Source organism: Zootoca vivipara, chromosome 4 (genome assembly GCF_965207765.1).
Source record: "Zootoca vivipara chromosome 4, rZooViv2.hap1.1, whole genome shotgun sequence".
Taxonomy (NCBI): Eukaryota; Metazoa; Chordata; class Lepidosauria; order Squamata; family Lacertidae; genus Zootoca; species Zootoca vivipara.
Window position 1 is genome coordinate 66,181,317 of NC_142587.1, and position 25,590 is coordinate 66,206,906.

At 42.2% G+C, this 25,590-nt stretch overlaps 1 long non-coding RNA gene across 3 annotated transcripts in view; it reads right to left on the reverse strand.

The window, feature by feature from the left end:
- Nucleotides 1-16,371, reverse strand: part of LOC148685976 (uncharacterized) — a 113,303-nt gene extending 96,932 nt beyond the window's left edge. For all 3 annotated transcript variants that reach the window (XR_015949855.1, XR_015949854.1, XR_015949853.1), the window contains exon 1: nucleotides 16,233-16,371. This is a non-coding gene — a long non-coding RNA (uncharacterized LOC148685976). The remainder of the gene's footprint in view (nucleotides 1-16,232) is intronic.
- Nucleotides 16,372-25,590: the final 9,219 nt, after the last annotated feature.

Below are 25,590 nucleotides of genomic sequence, written 5' to 3' on the forward strand. Positions count from 1 at the left end.
GAGGGAATAACGCCACTTGAGGGTGCTGTTTGACTTGGTGGAAAACCAGATTTATATCTGCCCAGGTGTGAGATTTGAAGGATTTTCTTTTCCAACAACGCTCGGGGAGTGGCCTGGATCGTTGTGTCAAAATTTCAGGACAATCAGTCAAGCGGTTATGGAGAAAAGTTCAGCCGACACTTTCACGATTTTTACATTTATATATATATATAGAGAGAGAGAGAGAGATACCAGTAGTACAGTGCACCTGACAGTAGGATCAGGTTGAAGGATAACTGGAAGTACGGTATTAAGAAAGTACAATTACAAATTGGGATTAGGAGTGCAGTCTTATCCATGCTTACCATATCTGAAAGCCAACATAAGTACCATTGGGTCTCCTTTAATCATGACCAAGTCTGGATCCAACCCAGTGAAAGAACAAAGTGAGTAAGCATAGAATTTAAAATGAATTCCCACTGCCTCTCTGTTCAGAGTCCATGGATAGGAATATCTGATAGGCCATCTGGAATGGCTTGTGGTCTGAATCCTGCTAAGAGAGAATCATCACTTTGTTCTGCTCCCTTCCACTGCTTTCCCTGACCTCATCTTTTTAGTCTAAATCCCACCCTTGGGATTCAATGCTGCAATCACCCCCAAATCCTAAACCCTGGCTTCCTGTTCTGGTCACAGGGCGTTTGGCAGCCGTCTTCCATAAAGTCTTTGCATTGCACTTGCTAACTGGTGCATTGTTGCAAAATGAAGCACTGGGAATGTTTTATATTGTGGTGCATTTGGCCACCTGGGAAAGGAAGGGATGTTGCACTCCAAGGAATCAAGTCATAATTTGGTTCTCTACACCATACACAATGTCAGACAGGTTTGTGGTAATGTTGTTCAGGATCAGGAGTTTATCTATTTTGAAGTGCCTATTAGCTAGCTTGAGAGAAATGAGTTAAGCTCTTCCCCTCTGCCTGCTTCCCAAATCATGAATTTCTCCTGGCAACACCTCATGGAAAATACATGGGTATATCGCAGCTGAGGAAAAGAAAACCAGTTCTAATAATAGGCAAACGATATTTCTCATGGAAGACCCCTGAAGGAATTACCGGAGATTGCAGGTAGCTGGAATCACTTGTCCTTTCAGCCTCACATTTCACAACACACCTGCAGTTCACAATAATCCCCCAGAAAAGCTCTGCCTGTTGTCTGTTATTGCCTCCTGAGTCGCAGCCTGATTTTGAGGTTCTGTTGCTATTAGCAATCTCTCTGTCAAGACTAGCAAGGGGGGGGAAGCAGAAAATGTTGACAGTAAGCCATTCTATCCCCCTCCCCCCAAAAAAGCTAAAGTCAGAAAGCAGCATAAATGCTGCATATTGCTGATTCTCTCTTATTTATACATGCTCAACATTTAAACTTGAAAAAAAAAGTTCCTAAACTATAGGAAACGGGATTCTGCACAAGCTTTTTGTGCATTTACAATTCATGTGTGTGTAAATGCATTATGTTACTATTTCAAATATTTGGCTTCCCGACTTAACACGATTAAAGCTTTTTAAAGGTCACAAACTTGTACACACTTCCCTGGGAATAAGTTTCATGGGGTGGCATCCAACTAATGTGTCTTTTCAGTGCAAATACTTATGATTGCACAACAGAACCTTCTACACCTCTCGTTCCCCTGCGTGTGACCTGCACCCCCTCCAGACTTGCTTGGGAGGGTTGGGGAACCTCTAGAACAAATTTAGGGGTGCACATGGAACTCAATTGGGTTTAGTTTTAAGTAGACATACGTAGGTAAAGAAGAAGAAAATAAAAGACCCCTGGATGGTTAAGTTCAGTCAAAGGCGACTATGGGGTGCGGTGCTCATCTCGCTTTCAGGCTGAGGGGGATGTGGGTAGCATTGTGGTCTAAACCACTGAGCCTCTTGGGCTTGCTGATCAGAAGGTTGGAAGGTTGGATGGGGTGAGCTCCCGTTGCTCTGTCCCAGCTTCTGCCAACCTAGCAGTTCAAAAGCATGCCAGTGCAAGTAGATAAATAGGTAAACAGCAGGAAGGTAAACAGCGTTTCCGTAACAAAATAAAAAAAAAATCCTTCCAGTAGCACCTTAGAGACCAACTAAGTTTGTAATTGGTATGAGCTTTCATGTGCATACACACTTCTTCAGATACACTGAAACAGAAGTCACCAGACCCTTATATATAGTGAGAGGCTGGGGAGGGGTATGACTCTGTGTGCTCTGGTTTCCTTCACAGTGTTCCGTTGTACCAGAAGTGGTTTAGTAATGCTGATCACATGACCGGAAAGCTGTCTGTGGACATCCATAGGATTGAACTGTTAGCAATAGAATACAAACTTAGAAAATAGAAAGAAAAAAATTGCCTCTTTTCTTTCTCACCACCACCCTAGGGCAAAGCTTTAACAAGCAAACCAGAGATACAATTGATTTAAGAACCAGACTCTGATCCCATGACTGAGAAGCAAGCAACCTATCTTCCCTCTTAGCAAGCCCCATGGCAAAGCCACAGGGGTCTGTTTGCAGCTAATGGACAGACCTCACAGTAGGTTTTTGATAGCTGCATAGGAATTGGTGGTGGGCACTGTTGTTGCAAGTGTTTCTTCCTTTCTCCCCCCCCCCTAAATTATGGATGGGTTCCCCTTGGCATAACTAAATTTCCAACTGAACATGTCCTTCATTTAATGCTGGTGTATCCTGGGGCCAGAGAATTCCAGTTCACAGTTGTTTCAACTATGCATGAACACCTAAGGTGGCCAGTTACACACTGCCCAAAAGAAAGAACATTTGCATCACCAAACAAGAGGACAACAGTTTGCACAAAATTTGCAAAGGTTAACGCATCAAGAAATAATTGATCTAATTCAAATAAAAATGCAGTGGGGAAGACCCAGGGTGACTGGTGTGCCTGCTAGGTCTGCTGACCAGGTACTGCTCATTGCTGGTGGGGCAACCTCAAGGCTCCAGCTCTCTCATTCTACTATTCTCTGTCTTTAACAAAGACTCTGAGTGGACAGCTCTCAACTCGGTGGCCCCTTCAGATAGAGGACTGTCCATGGATAGCTTGCAACCCATGAATGGATCATTTTCAGACAAAGATTATGTATGGACAAACTTAGAATGTATTGATCAAAACCAGAGGGACCCATGAACCAATGTACACTTGAAGAAAACAATAAGTTTATTTACTTACCCATAGTTATGGAACCCTAGTTCTATTTTATTGTCATTTGGTAACTGTTGCTTTCCTCAGCTTTTAAAAATGTTTTTTAATGTATTTCTTTCTTTCTTTTTTCTTATTAACTCACTGTAATACGCTCAATAAAATATAAATAAAAAACAGAGGACTTTCCTTTGATGACCCTTTAAAACATAGAAATAGAAATACTTTATTGTCACTGTACCATTTGTTTACAGTGAGATTAAATGACACCCCCCCCCAATCTCTTAGTCCTTGTCACTCTGTCGTACTACCAACACCTAACATCAGCTGCAATGTTGCTGTTTTCCATTCAGCAGCCTCATGGCTCCCGGGTAGAAACTATTCTTTGACCTGTTGGTGCGGCTTATCATGTTTCTATATCTCCTGCCCAAGGGCAGGAGATTTAAAAGGTGCTGGCCAGGGTGTGAGTCATCCCTGAGAATGTTCCTCACTCTTCTGAGGCAATGGTCTCTCAGCGATAACATCTAGCTGACTCAGGGGACAGCCCACAATATCCTGTGCTGTCTTTACCACCCTCCGTAGGGACTCTGTCCATGGCTGTCAAACCAGTATACCACACCATAATGCAGTATGAGAGAACACTTTCTATCGTGGACCGATAGAATCATCAGTTGCTGTCCAACTTGATTCTTTCGCAAGACCCTTAGGAAATGAAGTCTCTGTTGGGCCTTCCTAACCACCTGGGCTATATTGACCTTCCAAGTTAGGTCTTCACTAAGATAGACTACCAGGTATTTAATGTTTTAAAACATTAAAACCCTCCGTAAAATAGAGCAGGTGGCCACCCTGTGACCACTAGTACAAATGCAGGGCATTATTTGTGCCAAAGAAAATATGATAACATGAGAGAATTTCCCAAAGGGTAAGGCATTCAGGCTACTTTCAGATGGGCTTTTAATGTAGCAGCACTTACCCTTTGGAACTCCCTGCCTGTTGACATCAAGCAGACATTGTATGCTTTTCAGTGTCCGCATAAAAAAATATTTTAGGCAAGCCTCTCCAAATGTATAAAATGCTGGCACGTGTTGTCAACTTTTAGCTCATTGTCAATTTTAATTGTTTTTTAATGTTTTCAAATACCTACTTTTACCCATTGTTTTTTAATAATTTTAATGTTTTTGTAAGCCACTTGGAGGTTTTATTACAACCAAGTGGTATATAATTGTTAAATAAAATAAAAATAAACAAAGCCCTGGCCATTGTCCATGCTGGCTGTGATCGGTGGGATTTGGAATCTCACAACATCTGGAGGGCCACAGTTTCCCCATCTCTGGCCTAACTGTCCAAGGATGGGACTAAACACATTTAAATTTTGCACAGGTACGCAATGAAGATTTTTCACACAGTTGTAAAACTATAACATGAATTTGGCCAACATGTTTCTGACCCTGCTGCATTTAGCAAGGAGACACCCCAAACTTTTCACATGTACAGGCATCCTATGTGCCATCGTGGAGCATGGTAAATTTGCACTGAGGCATCAGTCTTGTTCTCAAATGTAACTTGCAACGAGGACATTAAACCGTTTTTGAAAAACGTGCCACGGAACCTGACAGTGGCCACCCTAGATCTGAGACCATTATCATCTATCTGCTGGTAACCTTGTAAACGTGTGAAGCAATGTAACACTCTTCCACTGTGTGCTGACAGTGACATGCACACAAAGAAATGTGTCTTTGTATTTACGGAGAAATGTCTCTTGTCCTCACTAATCAGACCCAGTCTCCTGCTGCATGGTACCTCTCTTTGAAACACCTGCATCTTCTTTTGCTTGTTATATTCCCCCAGCATGCCATGTTAACATTGCCAGCAGAAAGGCAGACTTCAGAAGCAGCTGCACCAATTACCTCCTCAAGGCTGAAGGAGGTGACATTTGCGACACTCTTTCGGATGAGTGATGGACCTACCGGAGAGCCCACAAATGAAAGTGCCGGGTTTTCATTACAGCTGCCTTTTGCACGTGTGGGCTTTCTGGCTTTTAAGGGGGTGGGGAGTGCGACAGAAAAAGTCAATCTTCTCGATCCTTTTCTAAATTTAAAAAAATCTATTTCAGATCCTCTGCACATCCTCTGCACATCAGGCTCAGTTTATCATTAATTCTGTACTCAGAGTCATGCAGACTGGCTTCAAAGAAATGGCTGGATTATCACTCTGAGTTTGAATCAAGAAAGTGGGTAATTTTGGGAACAGGCCCAAACATAAACCTGATTTAAAATAAAGAGCACCAGGATGGCTTGCTGGGACTCCCACCCAGCCATACAGAAACTTACTGTTTCCCAATGGTCTTGCCAAGGGCCAGATGTATTATGTGTCCACAGCCCTGCTGTGTTCACAGCAATTGACATTTCCCAGTTCAAAGCACAAGGAAACAAAACCCTTTTAAATGACTGTAGCTCAGTGGTAGAACATCTGCTTTGCATGCAGAACATCACAGGTCCAATTCCTGACATGTCCAGGCAACCTGGAATTCCTGCCTGAAACCTTAGAGAGCTGCTGCCATTCATTGCAACATGATACTCTTCAAATGTTCTTGGACTGCAGCTCCCATAATTCCTGGTAATTGGTTATGAAGGCTTGGCCAATTGTAATCCAAGAACATTTTGAGGGCACCATGCTGGCTATCCCTGTTGTAGATGGACCGATAATCTGATGTGGCATAAGGCAATTCCCACCCATTGAAGGTATTGGACATGGTTAACTCATGGCTAACAAGGAGAAGGGGATGAAAGAGGATGAGATGGTTGGACAGTGTTCTCGAAGCTTGACCAAGCAGTGGAAGACAGGAGTGCCTGGGGTAACGAAGACTAAACAACAACAACAACAAACACAGCTTCATTTATTTCAGTGTATCTCCTCTGAATAGGACTTAGCGGAACACAGCCCTAAGTAAATTGGTAAATAAATAAACAAATGCATTTCAGATATAGAAATCATCTGCAGGTCATTCTTCAGCCCTACCAAAGAACCTATACGCTGATTAACTCTTTTTGAAATAATTGCCCATGTGCACTTCTGCCTTTCTCCTGCACTCCTTCCTGGCCCCTCCCCGGCCCACAAACAGCTGCGCACACCTGGAACACATTTTGGTTCGCATCGCTGACAGTTCATGCACAAAGATCAAGTACCCTGTCTTGATGCTTACAGGACTATTCCAGCATGCGAGCGCTTATTCGTGTTTTCCAGCCAGATCCTCGTTTTCTTATTGACCCACTAGTTTGGAAGGAAGCAAAATAAATTGAGCCTTCAAGTGCTGATTTTTGAGATGTATTAGGTAAATGGCTGTGAGTGAAACGTTCAGAAAGAAACCAATTTGCAGCCCCAAAAGTAATCACAGTTGCTAGCAACCTAATCCCACTTATCCTGAGATCCTCAGTGCTTTCTGCAGCTGGCTTTGAAGTCAATTAGACTAGGTGGGGAGAACCAACACCCCCCCTCCACCCCAAAAAAGACTGGTGAATCATCACATCATGGCCTGGCATGCTGGCCATTGTGAATTCAGCATTTGGTTAGCTTATAATTTTCTCTACTCTTATTACTGAAAATAGGAAATGCTAAGGGGAAAGCAGGGAATATAACTGGCAAGCACTATTACAGAAGTTCTTTATGAGACCCAGTGTGGTTTAGCGGCTTGAATGTTGGACAGTGTGGCTCTTCCTTTGTGGAACTGCCTCCTAGCTGGTCCCATATCTCTATAGTTTTAGGCAGTTAGTTAAGACACAGTTTGGGGGTGGGCATTTGGAGGGGGGAAACCTGGTTACTGCTGCTATTGGAGTTATTTAGTGAGGCCCAAGCTACACTATGCCGTTGCACGACACCCCAATCTCTGAGCGGTGCAAGGTTCCAGGGGTTCCAGGCACTTACCCAGCCATCAGGGAAAGGAGGGAGCTGCACCGCTTTGCCGGCAGCATTCCCCCCCTTCCCCCTTCATTCTGACAGCTTGGGTGAGGCTTGGGAGTCGTGGGTGGGTGGCGCACTGAATGTCCACCATGGGTGTCTTGCTGCACCCCCATCGGCAGGTCACTCTGCCCCCGTGGATGGCATGCTCTGCCCCCGGCTGCAGGGTGCGTGTGCCACTCTGGGCACCAAGCGGCTATCCCACACCTGGGAGGGCACCCTCCGTGCCACGCCCCCCTCGGGAGCGCGCCCAGCCTAGGCAGTGTGGGCATATACTCTGCCGCTGTGTGGTGTCTTTAGGATATATGGTTTATTTACACATATATACAACCTGAGCCTATGATGGAGGGGTTCCCAGCATTCACGCTCCAATAGGGTCTTCCTTCTCCCATAGCTTCAGCCCTGGATTCAAACAGAAATCAAGCATTGTCCTGTCTCTCTGGTGTACCAGCCTGCTAGTTCCTGCTTCTAGCTCACATCACTCAACTCTCAACTCTGGCATTTGTCTTTCTAACTAAAGAGGATTCTAACTAAACATTCTGTTAGTAAGAGCTGTTTGAAAGAGGAATGGACTCTCTCAGTAGGTTCTGGAGTCTTCTCCATTGGGGGTGTTGAAGCAGAGATTGGATGGCCATCTGTCCTGGATGCTTTTGTTGAGATTCCTGCCTTGCAGGAATTGGTTGGACTAGATAACTCTCGGGGGGGCCTTCATACTCTACGGTTCTATGATTCTATGAACTATGAGCATGTTTGCTCTCTGGTGATGAGCACTTCCTTTGTTCCCTTAATGGTTATTACTTCACCAGGAAGCTAACCTGGCTATTCCAGGAATTAGAAGGGGCCCCAGGAATTAGAAGGGGCCCCAGGCACACAGCCTACCTCCCCCACCCTGCCAAACTCATAACAATCTGTTTAAAGCAGTATCATACCACTTCATGCAGTCATTGGCTCTCCCCAAGAATCATGGGAACTGTAGTTTGTTAAGGTTACTGAGAGGCGTTAGGAGACCCCTATTCCCGTCACAGAGCTGCAAATCTCAGAGTTCCCTGGGAAGAGCTCCCACCAATGTCTGGAGGGCAGCTCTGCCCTCTGTAGCCAAAGACTCTTTCCTTCCCTATAATTTTCTTTCTTCCATCCCTTGGGCTCATTTTTGCCTTCTCATAAATGACTGTGCTCCCATCCCTCTGCTTCTTGTTTACTCTATGTCCTCTGTCTCTATGTGCTTTGACCTATGTATTTAAAAAAGAAAAGAAAATCTGGCCTTTTCACCCTATGATAATATTTCTCTAAAATTCTGAAGCTCACGCCTGAAGTTGCAGGCATCCTCCTCCTCCTGGGTTCATAGTAACAAAGAGATTGTGTCAAGAATGCCTGTCAAGCTCAGGCTCCTTAGGGACTCGAGAATCAAGGGAGATGTGTCTTGTTTTACCAAATTGTAGAGAGAAGTTCCCTCAGTGAGCTCAAGATCTGTATAGGATTGCCACCTGTTCATAATTTTTAAGGGCTGGTCAGATAGGAAGTTTTGACCATAATAGATAGGTTGTCAGAGGTTGCCTGGTGTTTTGCTGAATTAAGTTATATCTCATAAGAATAACAAACTATGATGAGGGTCACATGTCCAGAAAAACTTGAGTCCGTCTCATTTTCCATTTCAGAAATATATTGGAAAGAAAAGGGACTTCTGAAGGTAGCAAGAATAAACAAAAAGCCCACTTAAAATGCCTTAAAAATTAATAAGGATATGGAGTTTTTTGAGGGAAAATCATTCATAGTGTTGTTTTTCATGTCCTCACATCAAATTGTTTATTTAATGTAGGAAGATTTATCTTAATCAGGAAAAAAAATCACAAAGTAGTTTACATGAAATAATAGAAGATATTCATAGAAAAAACTCAAAAAATAAATACATTGAAAATAATAAAGTTATCAACAATATTATCCATGAACAGCCTTGGAAGGGGGAATCACACGTCTCTGCCCTCATTTCTGCTATAACCAGGGTAATTGAAGATAAGATCCAAACACTTTTACATTCCATTATTTTCAGTGGGTTTTAATCACATACCTAGTTCAGTCTTTTTCCCATTGAATCCATTGGGACTTTGAGGGGCTTAATTTTGTTTTGAACTAAAAATATCCACATTTATTGTAAGAAATATTGATGCTTCACTGAGTGATTAAATCCATGCAAGTAATGAAACAGGAGCTATTTTGAGAGGAGTTGTTTTCAAAACAAGTATTCCACACACATATTTTTAACCCTTCTTATTGGAAGATAAATATTCATATTTCTGGTTGGAATGAACTTGTCCAGTGCAAAGGGCAAATTATTAAAGAAATCGAGCCAGGGTCAAGGTATATAAACAGTGACTTGGAAGTCAGAGAGCAAGGAAGTCAAGTAGACCTGAAGGTGATGGATGACACCTCTAGGTACTTGTCCTCTGGTTACTCTTGGAAGAATAAGTTTATTTCACAGTTGTCAAAGATGAAGCTTCAGTTTAAGGAGTTCATGCTAATCAGGCTATGATTGACATTCTCCTTGGATCTCCTCAAGTACAGAAACTTCACAGAAATTTAAAGCAAAAGTGAGAAGGAATTTAAATCTCTCTGCTTCTTCCATGACAGCACAAACCATAATATAGTTGTTCACATCCACTGAAGAACAAGAAGTGCTAATGGCAGGGAAGGTTCCAAGCGGGCAAACCACATTCACCTCTGAACAGGAAGAGAAAGATGGAAAGAAGGGAGTGTGTGGTTTTCTCTGGCTACTGCTTATGCTACTACTGTTGCTGCTGTTGCTACTGTCACAACCGTCTCTTCTGTTTAACAGGCTGGTGAAAAAATATGCACTCTCTCAAAAACAGAGCTGAGCTAAACTTACACAAGGCAGCATTGAACTAGCACAACAGCTTTTAGCTGTGTAATGTAACTTCCCTGTCATCTCCTCTTACCTGTGTGTTTCATGTAAAGACCCCCAAAACCACCCCCAAATGAAGACACAATAGACACAGATGTTAGTTTAAGGTTTTTGGCATTAAATTTTGGGCACAACTTTATTGATTACAGCATGTGAGTGGTGCTTAGGCATTGGTTCCAGACTACCTGAACCTGCACGGTGGCAGGAACAGGACTGACACTGGGCACCACCATATGTCAGTAAGGGAAAGCATCCTGGGGGAGCGAGAACTCCTTCAATCTCACAGCTCACCCCAGATGCTCCCAGGGGCCGAGCCCCTGGATTCCTTTAACAGAATTCCCTAGCAGCAGCAATGGAGGGGCAGACACAGCCAACCAGGTCCCCTCCCCAAAAACATTTAACCAAATGCCTAACTGCCAACCTTATAAAGTTGTGGCGATTTGCTACATGGTAGGCAAAAACCAAGTGGCACCAGCCAATCAGCCAAATGGCAAAATTCCTACCAGGCCCCTAGACCAGCATAGCAAGGCCATAAGAACAACCCTAAATATAGGGAGAGGAAGGCGGGTGATCCGCTGCACGTCACAAGAAAGTGAAAATCTCCAGCGATGTGCAGCAGATTAAGTAGCTCCTCAGCAGCCAATAGCCAACCCAACTGACCAAATTTCTGCCCCAGCAGCAGAGGGGCAAACAATGGGGTGTTGTGGCCATCCAAATGGTCCCGCCCCACAATACCGTAGGGAGGCAGTTTCTAGTGATCTCACTGCAACACGTGCCATCCATGATGGAGGACCCAACCTCCCATGCACTCCCTAAATCTGTTCTGGAGGGGTGGTGGAACCTCTGGAACAGTTTAAGAGGTCATGTGGGTGCACAGAGAGAGGAGAGGACAAGGACATTACATTGTGCAGCTATAGCATAACTGTTCAGTTGAATACCACCCTCATCTTCCTTTCTGAGAAAGTGTTTGACTTTTTTTTTTCATGCTCCCCTCCCAGAAACTGAAGGACACTTGCGTAATTTTCCTTGGCTATTTCCTAATATTCATGGGCGTACCCAGGATCAAAATTAGCGGGGGCAAGCCACGCCCCCACCCCAGCCACCTGATTAGCTGGCTGGCGATGACGTAGCCGGGATCCTCCCAGGAGGCGTGGTCAACATCCACGCCCCCGGGAGGGGAGGGGGGAGGTCATGCGGTTCTCCGCAACTCCTCCCCGCCGGCCTCTGCTCTTTTTACCCTGAAAAAAACAGTGCACGCCGATGGTAGGCTGGTGTGTGTGTTCTCTCTCTCTCTCTTTCCCTCACGCCTCTTCCTCTTCCTCCTCCCGCTCGCTTCTGCAGCGTTACAAGCCTTGCCACAGACGCAGCTTTCCAGCCTTTTCCAGGCAGCCGGGGGAAACTCCCACTGCTGCCTTCTGCTGGGGTCTGTCTGCTGGGGTCTGTCTGCTTTCCACTGGGGTCTTACGCTGTGCCCGCTGCGGCAAGATCGTGTACCCAACCAAGAAGGACAAAAGCGCGCGCCACGAGCTGTCTTTTCTTCCCTTCCCTTTTTAGCTTCTGGGGGGCAGCTGCCCCCCGCCCCCTCTGGGTACGCCCATGCTAATATTCGTTTTTTGGCAGCTGCCATCTTTGTTCCAGAATGCCCTGTGAATGCTCTTAGGTCTGTTGTATTGTGGAGGATGCAAAATGGCAGCCAGGCTCCTGACACAATTGTTGCTGTTGCTGCCCTAGGATTCAGGAGAAAGAAGCTGTGCTACTCATTCTGCCAATGGTGAGCCCTGGACCCAAGAAATTCTTGGAGAAATTTGGAGAACTGGTCACCTCAATTTCTCTGCCCACAGCTGGGATGGAGAATTTCAAAAGGTCCTTTGTACAAAGCTCTATAAACAAGCAAACATCCAAAATAAACATGGAATTTTGATTGAGCATTGCATTTCTGACACATCTAAAAAACATTCTGGTGGCCAGAGTGAAACATAACATGCAGACAAAAAGTTGGAAAACAGATCAACCACCAGAGATGTCTCCCTGTCACAAGTAATAAACAGGATGTCTTATTCAGCCATGCCTCCTCCAGTGACCAACAGGAATTTGGAGAAGGGGTGAAAGCATTCACAACATGATGACCAAGTTCCACATGGCAAGTGCTTCTCAATGCGGTGGCCTAGATAGGGATTGGTTGACACAGGGAGTTTATTTTCAGTGGCAATCCCATGACTATTTCAACATGCACTATAACCCACAGAAAGCCACACTGAAATTTATTCCTTCTGCTTTTTCACATTGCTACTGGAGATGGATGAATATGACAGTTTTGGTTTCTCTGTTCTCATTGTTCCAATCAGTTCTTCACGAAGACATATCTGTTTGTGATTTTTGTAAAAAGTTTTCATAATCATTTCATCTGCATTTCGGTGCATATTTCTCCTAATTATACATATTATTTGCATGCAGGTTTGCCTACCATATTGTCTAATCTGCATATTTTTGCAAGCAATTTCCCCAGATACAATGCATTTCTTTTTTGCCCTGATTTTTTCCACACATTACTTTTTTGTGCTGCATCTCTAATTGCTATCATCTGTAAACCACTGAGCCTTCGACTTGCCAATCGGAAGGTTGGCGGTTCGAATCCCCATGACGGGGTGAGCTCCCATTGTTCGGCCCCGCTCCTGCCAACCTAGCAGTTCGAAAGCACTTCAAAGTGCAAGTAGATAAATAGGTACCACTCCGTCAGGAAGGTAAACGGCGTTTCCGTGCGCTGCTCTGGTTTTGCCAGAAGTGGCTTAATCATGCTGGCCACATGACCAGGAAAAACTGTCTGCAGACAAACGTCAGCTCCCTCGGACAGTAAAGTGAGATGAGCGCCACAACCCCAGAGTCGTTCATGACTGGACTTAACTGTCAGGCGTCCTTTACCTTTACCTTTTTAATTTAGCTCCAATTACAATAATTGCAATTATTTCAACAGAAAAAATAGAGATGAGGGGTGGGTGGAGAAACCATTAGTTAGGTTATAACCAATGAGAGTAAGGTAGCAACAAAATGTAGGGTAAAGCTGTGCTCCATTGTGTGTGCAACGCTTCCCCCTTTGCCAAAATGAATTGGGAGGCACTGCTCATTTGGACCTCCATGCATGCTTCAGAGCCCTGTAGAGATTTGGGTCGTGGCAATTATCATCTGTTGGTCTTGCTCTTTCTGTTTTACTGGTATGGAGTAAAAATATCATTACATACATATTTCTCCCTCTATAGTTCCCCAGAGCTGGGACTAGAATGGTCATGTAAAACATAAAGCAATGGTTCTGCAAATTATGCAGGATATTGAGACCCTCATGGGTGTGAGCTTAATCCTTGTAACATTTTCCAGAATCCCAACAGTTCTAAATCTACTGGCTTCTGTGGCCACACAATAACCGCTATCTGCGTGTCAACAACAGTATTGTTGCTATATTGAGCTGTACTACTTAATCCACTGTGTAAAGAAACAATGGACAGCTGTGAGTCTATAAAACCTTAATGGCTTTTCCTTCTGAAAACAAGACCTGGTGAGTGAATTTTCCCAAGGTTCCTTTCAGGTCCCAGGACTTGTGTGAATATCAAACTTTTGGTATGTGGCTGTTGATGGCTCAGAGAGATGAGCTGACACAATGGCAGGAAAGCATGTGTTGCAGTTCACCCTTATACAGTGGTACCTCGGGTTAAGAACTTAATTCGTTCTGGAGGTCCGTTCTTAACCTGAAACTGTTCTTAACCTGAGGTACTACTTCCGGTTAGTGGAGTCCGTAACCTGAAGCATCTGTAACCTGAAGCATCTGTAACCCGAGGTACCACTGTACCACAGACCAAAGCTTTATGCAGATACAACAGCTGAAAGCCCAATTAGTCAAACTTTTTTCCACTCCATTTTACTCCACACTTTCTGGACATTTTGTTTACTTTCATCTACACGGTCAGTGCCATCTTCAAACTGGAAGAGGGTTCTGCAATGCCTCCTAGTGGGCCCCTTCTTATTGGGCTCCAATGGGTTTACTGGGTAGCACCAGCAGAAATGCTTTGATGAGTATCGAGTGACATGATCTGGGATCCATCGTTTAGATTTCCTGCAATACTCAAATACAGCATTTTTCCTGGGCATTGTGGGAAATTAAAATGGCGGCTCCTGAATTCAACTACCTGACCGTTATCAGAGCGCCATAAAAATGGTTTAAAAGTAATCTCCTACTTATTCCTGGCCATGAATTGCTTACCCATATATTCATCATTTTTACAATATGATTAATCATTTCTAGAATATGATGGCTTTGCTTCAGTCTTGAGGATATAGAGTTTCACAGTTCAGGGAGAAAATTTCTTTATGCAACTCCTGTATTTGAATTTGCTATATGAAAGATACCAACAAATGTCCCCTGTCAGCTGAAGGTATATGTTTTTATAAAAACAATTATCTTTCCTTTTTCAGGTCAGTGCCATTCCTCAAGATAATTTAAATATAAAAGCAATAATCAAAAATGTCAATTATATAAAAAGCCCCCAAACAGATAACTATATAAAATTACCAATAGCTCAGCATCCGAAAGGGAGAAGGGGGTCACACTTTCCAGAGTTAAGTTTTGTGGAATAGTCACCTGCTCAGTGGTCAACTAAGAGGGGTGCAAAGAAAGGTGTTCTGAAATTTAGGTGCCACAGCAACAAAGGCCATGTTTTCTATAACCACATACCCTGTCTCAAACAGCAAAATGACACCAATCAGGCCTTCAACCTGCAGAAGCAGCTTCATGTGGGATAATAGTATAATGGCAGCAAATTACTATTATTTATTGAATTAATAAACCACCCTATGCTCAGAGGTCTCAGGGTGGTTCACAATATAATCAAAATATAATCAATATCAAAATATAATCAATATAATCAAAAATTTATCAAAATAAAAGCAACAACCCAATAAACCCCCCACCATCCATTGATAGTAAACTAGATTAACTATGCATAACATCCTATGAATGTAAACTCAAAGTAACTTCCTCTAAATTCAATTGAACTTACTCCCATATAAATGGATATACAGTAGAATTGCAGCATGAGGAGTAAGACATATTGAACTCAGAGGCAATTACTTCTGAGTAGACATCCACAGGACTGTATGGTTAATTTGTTTATTCTCGGTAAATCTTCTAGGAAAATGTTTTGCCCTTCCTACATTCTACAATAATAGCTAATAATGTACTATACATGAAACCTTTAAATGAAGCAACTTGTTATGCACATTGCTAGCAGTTATAGAGCCATCACTATCCATAGATTTTATCATCCAGTTGCACCAAATTTAAAGTACTGTAAAACACATATAGTCTGGTGGTTTTAAGGAAGCATGTGAACAAACAGTTTTCACACATCACTGTATACATAAAGATTCAGAGATCAGTAATGAAAAAATGTGATTTAAATAGTTAACTTAGTTTTCATACCCTTATGCACTTCCTTCTGTCTCATTTAACACACTGGATCAAATTTGCCAAACGCAAGGCACATGAATGTATCCACAAGAATGCACAAATTGAGACCCCCTTCACAGATCTGTTCTGTTCCATTGATTTTATTTTCCCTTCCAGTCATATTTTGGATTCCACAGTAGGGATTCCTCCCACCTTTTTTTTAACACAAAAATGTACCAAACTTCGTTGGTGGTGGACTCTATAACTAGGGAAATGAGAGATGAAACCGTGCCAGTCTCCAAAATTAAAACCTGGCTTTTTTCTCATGCCTACAGCTGGGTATGGAGAATTGGGTCTTTCGGCTTAATAAACATGCCCAGGTCATTTCTATTAATGTTTGGCAGATTCTATTTTTTCCACTCAAACGCATTGCTAACACGCGTTCTACGACCATTAGCCAGACTTTAATCACTTTAGAGACTGCTTGCTGCTCATTCCTCTGCCTTCTGAATTTCATTTCCCACATGCCACCAAGTTGGAAAAGTCATGGCACGAAACTCCTAGCCACAAATTTGTGACCACTCTTTCAACAACATCTGGTACCATGCGGCAAAAGCATGCTCTCCCCTTTGCATGCGCAACTGCCAAATATGCTGCCTTTGCCAATGGGTCTCCAGTTACCAATGATGATGCTTCACATTTCCCTGCATAGGCCAGCCCAGTCCTGGCTCACAGTTAAGGCTTCCCTGGGAAAGCTGCATTTCCTACCTGGCATTTTATGATTCCTGCTGTGAACTGCAATCTGCAGCAGTGCTGTTCATTTATTTCATTTTTATTTTCCTTCCCAGTAACTGATGAAATCCCGTGGGCTTTGCATACACAGGCCTTTCATTAGCCCATTGCAGATTCCCTTTCATTTCAGGCCAAAAGAGGTGTCCGCGTAAAAGCTGTTCTCAGTTCCTTGGCGGTGGGCCAACAGCAACTATTGTTTTCTACCTACGGTGCAGATAATAATAAAGGTCTACACAGTCAGGCAAAGCATGCAGAGTCGAAGCTATAGATAGCCCAGAGCAGCTGTATAAAGACAATAGACCATTCAGTGCCAACAATAAAGCTCAATGGGTCACTGATGAGTGGGCAGGGCTGCCCCGCAGCATTTTGGTGCCTGAGGTATAGGACAAGATGGTCTCCTCACCTCCATATTATGTAAACAACCCGATGAGGCTGGCATTTGAATCTGACTGCACTACTGGTGAAGGAACAACATGCTGTTCCACATCTCAGGGCAGCAGGCTTAGCAGGTGCAAGACTGGCCATCTGGCACACACAGCTCTTTGCCATCATGCCATCATCTTTGCCCACCAGCTTCTGCTGCCCTGGGGAGCCAACTTGAATAAAATATTGGAGGGGGGCAAGTAAGTCCTGCCCTGCATAACTGTTCACAAAACACAGCACAAGCACAGCATTTGAATGGCAATGCCCATCAACTTTGGGTCTGTGTGTCAAATATTTTATTGGGGGGGGGAAGGAACCTTGGCCCCTAGGAGTTGGCACCTATGCTGCTGCCTGAGGTGCCATCTCGCTTCATCTAAGAGTAGTGCCAACTTTGTGAATTCCACGCCAATCATCTGGGGGACCGCAGAATCTGTCTCCAGACTGACTGGATAAACCATGTAGAGTTGCTATTTTACTCCCAGCAAAATAATAGCTCCCAGTGGGTCTGCTGTTCTCTAGCAGTCTTCAGGGGCAGATCATGTGCTATGAAACCAATACAGTTAAGCTTCGGGGCCCTTAATCACAAAATGGCCCCCAAAGTGAATTTAGTCCACGTTGCTTTTAAATTTTGGATGTAGTAGACACAATTCGAGTCACACATCTCAAATTGATTTTGTTGTTCAACAATCCCATTGATGCTGCAAAGGTGCCATGCTCTGTCATGGAACAGCTCCGTGGAAGAAGAAGAAGAAGAAGAAGAAGAAGAAGAAGAAGAAGAAGAAGAAGAAGAAGAAGAAGAAGAAGAAGAGGAAGATTTATACCCCACCCATCTTCTGGCTGGGTTTCCCCAGCCACTCTGGGCAGCTCCCAACAGAATATTAAAAACACGATAAAACATCAAACATTAAAAACTTCCCTAAACAGGGCTGCCTTCAGATGTCTTCTAAAAGTCAGGTAGTTATTTGTTTCCTTGACATCTGATGGGGGGGGGCGTTCCACAGGGATGGTGCCACTACCGAGAAGGCCCTCTGCCTGGCTCCATGTAACCTCACTTCTCACAGTGAGGGAACCACCAGAAGGCCCTCAGAGCTGGACCTCAGTGTCTGGACTGAACGACAGCAACACTTTGAATTGTACTCGGAAACGTACTGGGAGCCAATGTAGGTCTTTCAGGACTGGTGTTATATGGTTTCGGCGGCCACTCCCAGTCAGCAGTCTGGTTACCCAGACCTCGTTGCTGGTTGCGAAGGGGCCCTCATGGCAGTTCAAGTTTCACAGCCCCCAAAATGTAGGTCTGTTACTGGTAGCCTCAAGCCTCCTTCCCAAAGCCCAGTGCCATGCTTATCTGGCAGTGGAAAGGCAGTATGAGGGCTGGCGTGTCAAATTTTGGCCTCCACCCCTATCCACTTGCAACAAGGCAGAGCTCACAGATTCCATGTGGCCCACAGTACTCCTGTGGCCCACTTGATATGAAAAGTTGGACCACCCTGCTCTGAAGGGTTCCCCAATGCTCTGGAGCAGATTTTGAGGGAGAGGAGAGGGGGGAGTTCCATTATGTACAACCCTACAACTGTGTCCTTAAATTATAGCAAGGCTTCCTGAGCAGTGTACAGGCAGTGTACATTTCTGTATAAAATAAGCAAATATATAAAGCTGCAGTTGTGATTTGGGGGGGGGGGAGTTCCTAACTTCTGCATGTGGTTTGACAAATCCACAGCTAATTCAGCTCATGACATTGCAGGTGGAAGTTGCCAAAGGCTATGGCCAAGAGTCGTGCTTGCCGGCTGTTATCTTTATTCTGTATATTGGAAGGCAAGATGAATCCCTATAGCTGGGCGCGAAAATATTGTGTAAAATTCATTCATCCAGCCTATTTGAAGTCTAAGAATTCCTGAGAGGACTGCAGACAAATTGACACACATTATCTTAGAAAGAGCATTGGTAGAATTATTTTCCCTTTCACTTTATCACCTTTGGTTTTTGGTTTTATCCAGAAATTCTGGAGGTAAAAGATGGCTTTAATAACCATGCACGGATTTATTTACATTTTCCATTCCTCACAACTACCTGGCTGTGATTTATTGCAGGTTCAAAACACTGAAGTCATACTCACAAACAGCCCAGCTATATTTCATACTAAAATTTACATATAATACTCAGCACTTCAGGCTGCCAGAACCAGCGTGGACACACAATTTGCTGAAGCAACAAGGTCAGTTGGGTTCATTTTTCTCTTTTCGCTGAAAGGAAAAAAAATGAAAGCATTGCCTCCTTTTGGATAACACTATTTCTCCCCTAGGTGACTGTATCTGACAGTTAAGCAATGTAAAAGTAAACTGCATAACATGGATTTTGACACTGTGTATGTATTATAGCAGTACACACACACACACACACACACACACACACACACACACACAAAATTCTCACATAAGTATACCAAAGTTGTCACCTCTCTCTCTCTCTCTCTCTCTCTCTCTGCATGTGAACTAAGAAAAAAGTGAAATGTTAATTAAAATGTGTTATTCATGTATTCTTAGGTTATGTGAGAGCAAGTCATTCTTCTGCTAAACTTAGATTATCAAGGCTTAATGAGAGATTGATTTCAGCCATGTCTCAGCCTGGAAAATGTTTCCAAAGTAAAGACCAAGTCCTCTAACATGTGAAATAGTCTGGTTATCTAGTTATGGACAGGACCTGGTGTGATGTTTTTTATTATTACAGTTGAAACTCGGAAAATTAGAATATCGTCGAAAAGTGCATTTATTTCAGCAATGCAACTTAAAAGGTAAAACCAATAATTGAGATAGATGCATGACATGCAAAGCAAGAAAAGTCAAGCCTTTATCTGTTGTAATTGAAATTCTTTGTCATTAGGCAGGTCAATTATAAATGGAATGTAATTAATGAAATGTAATAGCAATGTTTATTTTTGTTTATTTTTGTAACTATTTGTTTTATTACTGTGGAATTTTCAAAAGAAAGCATTTGTAAAAATTAAAATAAAAATAAAAAATAATAAGTTGCATTACTGAAATAAATGCACTTTTCGATGATATTCTAATTTTCTGAGTTTCACCTGTATTATTTATTATTATTATTATTATTATTATTATTATTATTATTATTATTATTTTCAGTGCCTGTCCTTTGAGCTTCTCAAAGTTGTATGGTTAGTAACAATAACTAACTGAAGGAGCTTTTAAATTTGAGGAATGGCAACTTTGGATCCAAAACATGAAAAATGAACATAGCATTAGCTCATACAGTATATCCAAATGGAGACTACATCATCTACAAACTTTACATATTATTTTAAATATAAAATATCTTGCAACTCCTGATAAAACATTTGGAGGATGAACATATGCCTTGGCATTCCAGTTTAACTTCACCCCTGGAGATTCACTCCTTTCTCTCCTGAAACAGATGGATGCCAACAAAAACAATAAATATAACTCACTTTCTTGATTTCTTACCTATTTTATCTAACTTTAATAATGTTGGTGAATGAGAATCATGTAACTCATATCTCATACTTTGAATATCCAGTTTGTTATCGACAGCAGGTCCAATTTCATCCAATGGCAGATAATAGCTATTAGCAGCTAAACAATAATTTCCATGCCTTCTGATAAAGCAATAGATCTTCAGAAGCAAAGCAAAATTACAAGTGGTTTTATATATATTTCCTGTCCACACACACAAACACACACACATCTCCTGATATTCTGGCAGAAAAACAACATGCCTTTCAGCTATGTAATTTCCTACTTAAAAAAAAACATTTTAAAGGCTTCATGGAGACCACTGTCCAATACACACTTTTCTGGGAATCCGTCCCGTTGAATTCAATAGGGCTTACTTTTGACTGCATGGAGACATGCAGGATTGCACTGTGAACAACATTTTCATATTTAGCAGGGATTCTATATTTGCATAAACCCCCTGTAGGTCAGTAATACTCAGAACAAATACAGGAAAAGGGTACACTCTATTTCCACAAACAAGTCCCTTCTGACTCTTAACCCTCTTGGATGTATCAAGCTTCTCCCACCTATATTTCCCGGCACCCCCAAGAAAGAAATGATCTAATGCTCAGGGGACCTTTATATAATACATTACATTGTTTTGCTTCCATTGAGAAAGTTTCAATTGACTAGAAATCTTACATTTACTCTCCCTTAACTTCAATGAAAAGCTCATTGATATTGGATATACTAGCGAGTTAATCACAGCGAGGCAGCTGAGCAATGGATGACCCTCATGTCAGAGCCTTAATATGCAAAATATACCATTTCTTTTCAAACAGGAACCCGATTCCCTTTGTCCTGTGGTCCATTAGAGAGCTGATGTCATGAAAATGGCTGGAAGGAAGACTAATACTAACAGGGCTGTTTATTTAATTAGTAACAAGGGTAAAATCCTTCTAATACAGCTGATCAGAGGTCAGCTTGAAAGGTCTCTACTAGAGCATTGTCAAACCTCAGTGGCTAAGGCTTAATAATAATCTCTAGACTTCAATTTCCTACTAATAAAGGGTAATATAATGTCATGTAAGCCCTCTTATTTGTTCAGATCGTCTTAACCACTGAGGAGCTAATACGCAACAACTGAACAAACAGTGACCACACAGGCTTCATATTTAGTAGCACACATGACCTTCGATGAAAGAAATCATCCATCAGGCCCCAAATCAAAGGTGGGAAGCACTGAAATGCACATTCTAACACATACACACACACTTGCCCAAACATCAATGAAGAACTAAGAAATATCTGCTAAGGCTACATTCAGATGTGAGGTTTATTGTGTTAATTTTACTGGTTACAATGCACTTCTGCCCCCAATTTGCAATGTACCTTTTACACTGCAGTGCCTGTTGCATTATTATTTTTAATGGTGGGAAAGGGCTCTAAGCCAGGATACCACCCCAAATTACAACATAAAACTCCCACAATTTTCTGAGTTAACAGGGGTGCAAATGGATCTTTCGGGAAACAGTTTACATGGAAATAAGCACTGAACTTCCGCTAGAATAATAATAATAATAAATTTTTATTTATACCCCGCCCTCCCCAGTCAAAAACCGGGCTCAGAAGATGGAATAAAGTGCTTTCTGAATGCAGCCTGCATTGTTTCAGGGCAATGAATGCAGAAAATGCATTTCTATGTATGGGTAGGAAGTTCCTACTGTAAAAAGTGACCAAAGAGGACAGAAGAAGGGACAAGCTATTGGTTTCATATTTGGTAACATGTCATTTTTTTTCAGTCTCAGCACAGCATTCCCACCCCCCTTTCACATACTCACAATGGTTAGTCTCATAGACCGGGAAGATGCTTCCAAAGTTATTTAGTCCAACCCTCAAAATGGCCATCAAACATCTGCTTAATATGCTTAAGATCTTCCAACAAAAGAAAATCCACAACCTTCTGAAGCTGTCTATTCCAGTGTTGAACAACTTGTACAATCAGGGAGTTCTTTCTAACGTTCAGATGAAATTCATTTCTTGATATTTGAACCTGTTGGGTTGCATCCTATCCCCTGGAACAAAGAAAACAATTGTGCTCCATCTTCTGTGTGACAGCACTCCAAGATGGCTGCCATATTGCCTTTCCCCCAGGCTATGCATATACAAATCCTCTAACCTATCCTCATGGGACTTGGTTCCCAGGCTCTTTGCCATCTTTGTCAACCTCCCCTGAACACATTTCAGTTTGTTATCCTTCTTAAACTGCGATGTCCTGAACTGAGGTCTGATCAAAGTGTGAGCTAGACACTGTTGATGCAGCCTAAAATTGCATCAGGCCTTTCCGTGGGCGCATCACACTACTGATGCTTAGCTTGTGGTCTACTAAAGATCCTAGATAATACTAGTTGTACTACCTTGCTACCATAAAGCTACAGTTATATACTGTAGCAATCCCTAATCTGCATGTGTCACCCTGTAAGATGTCACAGTTACACACATTCATAGTTCCTAATGGCTTTTTTTGCATGGGAGTTGAACCCATGTATCTGCATATACCGGTATTGAAGATCCATACTTCTTTAAAGAAAAATAAAAAGAATACTAATGTATCACTCATTTTCCTTCAGATTAAATCATGGCCATGGATTTCATGGGATTGCCAGCTTTGGTAGTTGATGCTTTCACAGTCAACTATGCTTGAAAGGCACCTGCCTCACCTCTCCACACAATGGTTTTACCTTCTGTTCCCCCTGGAGACTGCTTTCATTGGTAGTTCTCACTGGACAAACTAACATTCCGAATCACTACTTTAATCCACTTAGTGAAAAGGAACTGGGGGTCAAGGAATCAATACCAAAGACTCAGATTGTGCCCCTTGAGGTATTTAAACTATGGAAATAAGAATCCAGGGAAACAATCGGTCGTTTTACACACTTTAAAGTGGAATTGCTAAGCTATTGAATTCTACTAAATAAAGTTACACTGATAGTCTGGACAGGATACTGAAGATATTGTAAAATGTGTTACACACCATAATATCATGATGTAGGCAGGATCGACACCGTCTATCATGATGAGCAATGTAATGAGCAAACAATTACAACTAGTTCCCTGTCACTGGGAACATGGAACATGTAAATCCTAAACGGCCTCAGCCCAGTGTACCTGAAGGAGCATCTCCACCCCCATTGTTCAGTGAGGTCCAGCTCCGAAAGCCTTCTGGTGGTTCCCTCACTGCGAGAAGAGAGATTACAGGGGACCAGGCAGAGGGCCTTCTCGGTAGTGGCACCCACCCTGTGGAATGCCCTCCCATCAGATGTCAAGGAAATAAACAACTAACTGACTTTTAGAAAAACATCTGAAGGCAACCCTGTATTGGGAAATTGTGAATGTCTAATGTTTTACATTTTTTTATGTGCTGCAAGCTGCCCAGAGTGGCTGGGGAAACCCAGCCAGATGGGTGGGGTATAAATAAATAAATAATAATAATAATAATTATTATTAATTGAATTTGCAAGCAAAATATTACAGGATAAATAGGGTTCACAGTGAGTTAAAAAACCACAATATAATTTGTTTAACCCTCCAAGAAGGCCAGGGTGTGTACATGATTTTTATTCGTACAAGGACCTACTTAGGAAGGGTAGGCTGAGAGAAGTGAGCAGGGATTTGAACCCAGGTCTCTTTAATCAAAGCCAACCCTTTCACTCTGTAATGAGCAACCTTTTACTCTGACATCATGAAAAGGTTTAGGGCCAAATTCATGAGAAATATGTGATTAGTACTCTCAATTTGTATTTTTTACTTTGAATGAAGTCAGTGGGGGGTGGGGACCTCACATTTTACTGGAGCAGTGCTGCAGAGGAAAGGCGGTATTTAACTGTTTTCCCCATACCATCTTCCTAATGTAAAGTTTATTCGATGCTCATGTTAATCCACTGAGGGAGAAAAAGCTTCTGCGGGGCTGTTGCCAGCTTGTAAAGGATAATTTACATCAGGAAAATGGCAAATGCATAGGTCTTAAAGGCAACCCACGCCATAGCTGCCAAGTTATCCCTTTTTTTAAGGGATTTTCCCTTATGCTGAATAGGCTTCTTCGCAAGAAAAGGGAAAACTTGGCAGCTATGAACCCATGCATCACTGCTCTGGTCAAAACTGGAGTGTCCTGCAGCAATATCAAAGTAAAAATAAGAAAGCCATGATTTCTAGTTCTGGATCTGCAGTGTGGTCTGGCCATTTTACTTTAAGAACATCAGAAGAATAATCGGCCAGATAATTCTACAAAATGGGGAATAGCTTTTTTAGGAAATTATGCTGGTATTCTAGACATCAGGGTCACATATGGAAATTCAGGTCAGTTCAACACCTCTCTGATCTGCTATTGTGGCATGTCTCCAAAGACCCAAGGAACACATGTGGACCAGGTGGAGAAGCTAAATGCTAGGCTGAATTATATTTAAATAGTTAGATACGTAATGCTATTATTCAAATTTACAATGCCTTTTGCTCACATCAAGATACTGAAATATTCACAACAGAAATATTCACAACTTAAGAAAAGCTCTTTTAATGCAAAAACAAACAAAACAACCCAATCTAGGGGTGTTTACTGAATATTTGAGCTTCTGAAGTACCAGATAAATTTTTCTGATATTGATCTGGATAAATATTTATAGAACTTCACAAGCTAAGAAGAGGGATTTCTTCTACACTTCTGTCTCTTTGCACTAAATTAAGCAATGCCATTTCCCTTCAAAGGCTGCTCTTTTTTTTAAAAAATGTTTTTCTTCCAAGAGCTGTACATATGCAGCAGTAATTATTCAATAGTGAAACAGCAATTTTTATGAAATGAAATGATGCAAATACTTTTTAATACTGGGATTTAATAAGAATAATAAAAAAGGGGTACTGGGCTGGATCCAGATATGTACTTCCATGAACAGGGCACCTTCAGAAGAATGCAGGCTAACTTCTGGTCCAGCAGAAGAATGGGGGTAACTTTTGCCAATTCCCCAGTCAGATTCCTGTGCTCCCCAGAAAGATGTTCCGCTATTCCTACAGTGGAGAATCCCATGGCCAGAACACTGCTCAGCCACTCAGTGAAATGTCTTGGACAGGCCCCAGTCTCTCCAAAAGTGAGTGGAAGCAAATCCTTCTGAAGAATTAATATTTTGAAGGATATAATCAATTCATTGGATATTAGCACTTTGACAACTGGATACCAATCAGATACTAATACTGTCAGGAAATGGCATCTTACTACACCTTTCCGGTGCTATCATTTCATACATGTAGACTTTCTTAGATATGATCATCTGTCCTCCTCCCTTTGTCAAGTCCTTGAATGGTTTCAATTCCTGTTTGATAACATCTCTTGTTTTCTCTCTTCTCAGCCTTCCAAAAGAGAAGTGCAGCAAGATGGAATCACCATCAATTTC